Source organism: Grammomys surdaster, unplaced genomic scaffold, assembly GCF_004785775.1.
Source record: "Grammomys surdaster isolate TR1022 unplaced genomic scaffold, NIH_TR_1.0 188, whole genome shotgun sequence".
NCBI lineage: Eukaryota > Metazoa > Chordata > Mammalia > Rodentia > Muridae > Grammomys > Grammomys surdaster.
Window position 1 is genome coordinate 1,579,457 of NW_021604633.1, and position 5,233 is coordinate 1,584,689.

A 5,233-nucleotide genomic window follows, 5' to 3' on the forward strand; every position below is an offset into this window, starting at 1 on the left:
TCTCTCTCTCTCTCTCTCTCTCTCTCTCTCTCTCTCTCTCTCTCTCTGCCACTATTGAAAGAGGCCTCCAGGAGATGTTTGAACAAAGGGAGGCAGCAAGGCCAAGTTAGGAACCACAGTGGAAAAAACAGAATTCTCAGTCAGGCAACGTGGCTCCTGGCTCGGGGCCCTACTGCTGCAAGCAGGACAGCACATTAGCTCTGAACATGGGCAGCATTGGGAAAATAGTGTGTGGTATCTTTTCCAAGTCTCAAGCCACAATAAAGCCCCAGGAGAAGCCATGTAGTCTAGGAACCATTTGGAAACAGGCTCTGTGAGCTTGCAAACAGAGTTTTGAAAGATGCTTGTAAAGTACAAACACACAACTGTCCAGAGCTTCCACTGTCTTGTGGCCTGTGGACTTCTGCTTCCTCCGTGTGTTGTTTCAGTAATTTATCTCTCAGTAGTTCCCCTTGACAGGGGTGGGAGGCATCGATGTGAGAACTGGAATATCTTCAGAGAAATGAACTTCAGGGGCTGGAGATGTAGCACAGGAGAGTATTCGCCTAGCGTTCACATTTACAAGGCCCTGTGTTCAAACCTCAGTTACGCATAAGCGGATTACAGTGGTCCACCCCATTCACTCCAATATTCCATTGGTGCAAACTGGAGAAACTCGAGATCATTTTCAGTTCCATAGGGAGTTCGAAGCCAGACTGAACAAGAGACCCTACAAAATCTCACTAGCAAACAGAGTGTATATAACAAAATGGTATCTCCAGAATTCAAATTGTCTTGGGCCCAGAAATTTTCCCTGCTAGTCCAGCTGAGTTACATGCACCCATTATATCAGGAGGGTCACGGGGAACCCTGAAAAGTAAAATAGGTGTGTACAGCAAAGGGCAGTGTCTGGCTTAAAACTCCACTGGGGGCATCTGGCCCTTTTAACACTGCTACAACCACTCTGAAGCATGAAGCATTCACTGTTTGTTTTCCTCCTGCAAGACCACCTGAGTCCCACTCAGCAGAGGTGAAGTCCAGAGTTTTGGCCTGCAATTCAAAATCCTCTCTAGAGAGACATACTTCCCGAACTACCTTTAAAATGCAATAAAAGCCAAACTGTGGAAGACACTAGAGAAAGAGACTGGTACCACTGACCAAAGAGCAAAACTTTGATTCTTTGGGAGCCAAGGCAGCAAACCCCGTGGGAACGGGTTCTTCACACTCTACATTCCTTTGCTGGTGCTTTTTTCCACCACCCTGGCTACGCCCCATTGGTCATCTGATTCCACATCCCTCCTTTAGAAAGGCCCCTGTCTCTGCCCTCTCGTCCTAGGGTACCCTGACCACCTTTCCTTCCATCTGCTCTAGTGTTTGTACGAATCTCTTGGTAGTCTAAACTACCACCCTGGCCAGGGTCATTGAGAAGGACCTGTCTCCCAGACACCACTCCTGCAAGGCCTTTCCTTCCTAAAACTGTCCTAAGCAAGATTGGACTGTCCTTCTAATCCTAGGACACAGAAACCCTGGGAAAGCTTCCCAGAGCCTTTTCTAGCTCTCCTTGTTACGCGGCCTTTGACCCTGTACCAAGCAAGCTGTAGAACTGTTCAAAATAAGTATATTTTCAAGCATTTTCTGAAAAAGAGACCAAATAAGAACTAGAGCAAACTTTAGGTACGACCACCAGAGACCCGCCTCGGGTGAAGAAGTCGCCTCTTCCCGCGCAACGGCGGCGGCCAGGAAGCCATCCGTAAGCAGGAATGGAGCGATTAAATCTCTGAGCTCCACGGATGGTGCAGAAAACCGGGAGCAATGCGGAGCACGGGATGCGAGAGTCCGGAGGGGATTTCCTCGAGCAAGAGGGGTGCAAGGGACACAGAGACTCTTGGGCCAGAGGCCAGCAGAAGACCATGCCTATGGCCAGGCGCGGCTAAGCACTGCGGGGTACGCGCGACTGCCACTGGCCAGAACCGACCCGACCTTCCCCACGCCCTCGCTCTGTCCACGTCCAGGTCACGGCAGGAGTCCACCCAAGGCCTGCAGACAGCCGCCCACCCGGGCCACTCCAGCCCAGCACACCCCGCGCCTGCGGCTGGAGACTTCTCCGTGGCGCGCAATCCCCAAGTGCAAGCGGCCAGGAGGACGCAGCCGTCACCCAGCGGACTCCAGGAGCAGAGCCCTCATCGCCGCCCCGGAGCCCGCGGGTCACCGCCTCGCCGCATGGGTTAGGGGGCCGGAACCAGCCCCGCACAGTCTTGTCCCGCGCGGCCGGCTCGGGCGATGCCGACACAAAGGGGACGCGCGCGTCACCCACCTGGTCCCGCGCGGTCCGGGCTCCCGCTCGGCCTCTTTGCGCGCGGTTGCGATGGCCCCGCCCGGTGACGGCTCGCGGGTGCCGCTGCCCCGTCAGCCTCCCGCGTGCAGCCCGCCCCGCAGCGCAGCGCCCTTTATGCCTCCCCGCCCTGCGCCCCGAGAACTGCGCGCGGGGTCGACGGGGCGCGAGCGCGCACTAAGCGCGGGCGCGGGAAGCCGAGCCAGTTTGCACGCCAGCGCCCCCTGCCGTTCAGAGGCGCCTCAACGTCCACGCACCAGGACCGGCCGAGCAGCCCCCAGCAATGCCAGAGGGCCCAGATGGGGTGCCTTTGGGGGGAAGTAAGGGTACAATGAGGCCTCCTGAAGTTGGATCACTGTTTTCAATACTAGAAGCGCAGGTACCAACTGCTAGAAAGAAATGCATGAAAAATCCCGACCCTACCAGTCAGCAGCTGGGAATATCACTTAGCTGGACAGATGGGACCGTCTATGTAAATTACGGCAAGCCTCTGGACTTGCCAGAACTTGTTCAGCGATCCTGCCTGTGAGTATTCTACCATAAATACTATGAAGAGAGTCATCTTTTCACCCTAACTTCTGATGATGCAAATTAATGGAAGAGTCCTCAACCTTCCGGGACCGGAGGCCGAGACTCTGTGCATACGTATAAAGCACAAGCCACAGCGTTTCATTTATTTCTCTTAGAGCCTAAGATCCACGAGTGGATGGGAATTCCCATAAGTTATTGTCTTGCAATCCCTCTAGTAGTTCCGGGAAGTTCATGTCAAACGGGTAAAAATGGGCAAAGCCTTTGAGTATGTATTATAGCAAGAATGAAATGTCCCCACAGGCATGTGTTCTGAACGCTTGGTCCCCATCTGGTAAAGATATTTCTGGGAGGTTCTGGGAATGTCAGGAGGTGAGAGCTAACTGAGGAAGGCCCTTGGGGAAATCCTAAACACACACACGCACACACACACATACACATCGTGCCTCTACTAAGACGTTCTGCTCAAGCACTTTGGACTTGAACTGTACCCTTTGGCTGGGGGGATGGAAAGCCTCCATTTGCTAACTCAACTTCTCTGGTTTTCTCCTAGAGAATTAAAACAGGATTAAAAATGCCCCATGCCATCTACCTTCTGCTGCTACATTCCCAGGTACATGTTTGTGTTTATACACGTGTACGTGGGTATGTGTACAAGCCAAAAGTCAATGCTGGAGTGTTCACCTCTTTTTCTCTACCTTATATTCTGAACCTAAACCCCCCAAAGTCAGCTAGACCTGTTGGCCAGAAAGCTCCAGGAGCCCTTCTGTCTCTATCCCAAGTCCCATTACCCAGTGCTAGAATGACAGGCATTCACCACACTTGTATTCTTACATGGATGCTGGTCACTAAACTCGGGTCCTCAGGCCTGCACGACAAGCACTTTAGAGACTGAGCTGTCTCCCTAGCCCCTCATTCCATACCATCTCCAGTTGCTGTGTTGAGTGTTTCTAATCTTCAAAGACATGCACTTGATGGATGTGGTGCCTCACACAAATAAGCCTAGTGTTCTGAGGGCTGAGCTAGGAGGATTGCAAAGTCAAGGCCAGCGTGGACTAGATAGTGAGAGCCTATGTCCAATAGGCAAAAGTCAAAACAAAACAAGGACACACGTGGCCTCCTAGAGCCTTGGCTTGCATCAGACTCTGTATAAATGCCATTGTTCAAGAAAGCGCACAGTGTGAAGAATCCTAACAACAGCACTTTGTTGCTTCGGCCTCTCACTGAAAGATAGAAATAGTTTTGCCTGAAGGCCTGAGCTTTGAGAGAAATGTTTTCAAACCTCCCCAGGCCTGGTTGAGGAGCAAAGTTGTGAATGAAGGATTGAGTGTCTGCTGGGGGAGGCGGGCTGGAAGCTCACAGCAAGTGGAAGCAGCTGTACTGAGATTCCCCGCGCTGTCAGTGACACAGAGGACTGGCAACACACTGCCTATGACTCTGCGGGGAGGTGGAAAACCCACCCTTATCAAACCACACAAATGACACCTCCCAGTGCTTATGTGCTAAACTGTGCGTCTTCATGCCCGTGACCTGATGAGTTGACTAATGCTAACTATGTCACTATTGCTGGAGAGATGGTCTGAGACCACTACACAGGCACTAACATTCGGATTTACAGCAGACCACACAGTGTATTTCCAGTTCCATCTACGAAGCCTGTCGAATCTGCCATTGCTTTCCACCCCTCCCGTATCTATTTACCTTGTTTTTATGTGGATTATGGTACACACCATGCTCCTGGTGTTGGGTATTTACTCTGTAGCTTAGATCACTGCTCTTCAGAGTGTGTTTCTGTGAGATCCCACACAGAGCCTAAGAGTAATAAGTGCTCAATAATGAATGAAGTTGACTCTTCCGAACCTCTCAACAGCTAATGCTAGTCTCTTCAGAAACCTGCCTGCTCTTAGAGCCATTCTATCCTGACAGGGCTCCTCAGTCCAGCTCTCGCCAGGGGAAGACTGACTAACTCCCTGCAAGGTGGTCACTGTGAGCCTGTTTGAAAGACCTTACTGTTAGAGTCTGTGCTGAGGATGCAACATTCCCTGTCTCTCACTGGGCATGCATCTTATGGTCACCCACGGGGGGCAGTGCATGCCGAGGGGAAGCGGGCCAGAGCAGCGGTACCCATGTAAATGCTCTGAGGCTGCAACAATGCAAAGACACGGTGAAGTTTTCTCCCTGATACAATTGGAAGCTTAGAGGTGTGGCTTACAGTTAAAGAAAAGAAGAAGAAGGAAAACAGACGATACGCTCTAAGTCTCGAATTCACATTTTTTCTTTTTTTTTTTTCCTCTTGAGAGACAGTCTAACTCTGTAGCCAGGATGCACTGGAACTCACAATCTCTAACCCAGGTTTCTCTCAAGTTCGTGAATCTCCTGCCTCAGCTTAATGTT

The 5,233-nt window shown here is 51.5% G+C and overlaps 1 protein-coding gene across 1 annotated transcript in view; it reads right to left on the reverse strand.

Annotated features, from left to right (window-relative positions):
• Positions 1-2,382, reverse strand: part of Rnf144a (ring finger protein 144A) — a 107,512-nt gene extending 105,130 nt beyond the window's left edge. The window contains exon 1 of the mRNA XM_028768847.1: positions 2,294-2,382. The gene's annotated coding sequence lies outside the window, so the exon portion shown is untranslated. The remainder of the gene's footprint in view (positions 1-2,293) is intronic.
• Positions 2,383-5,233: the final 2,851 nt, after the last annotated feature.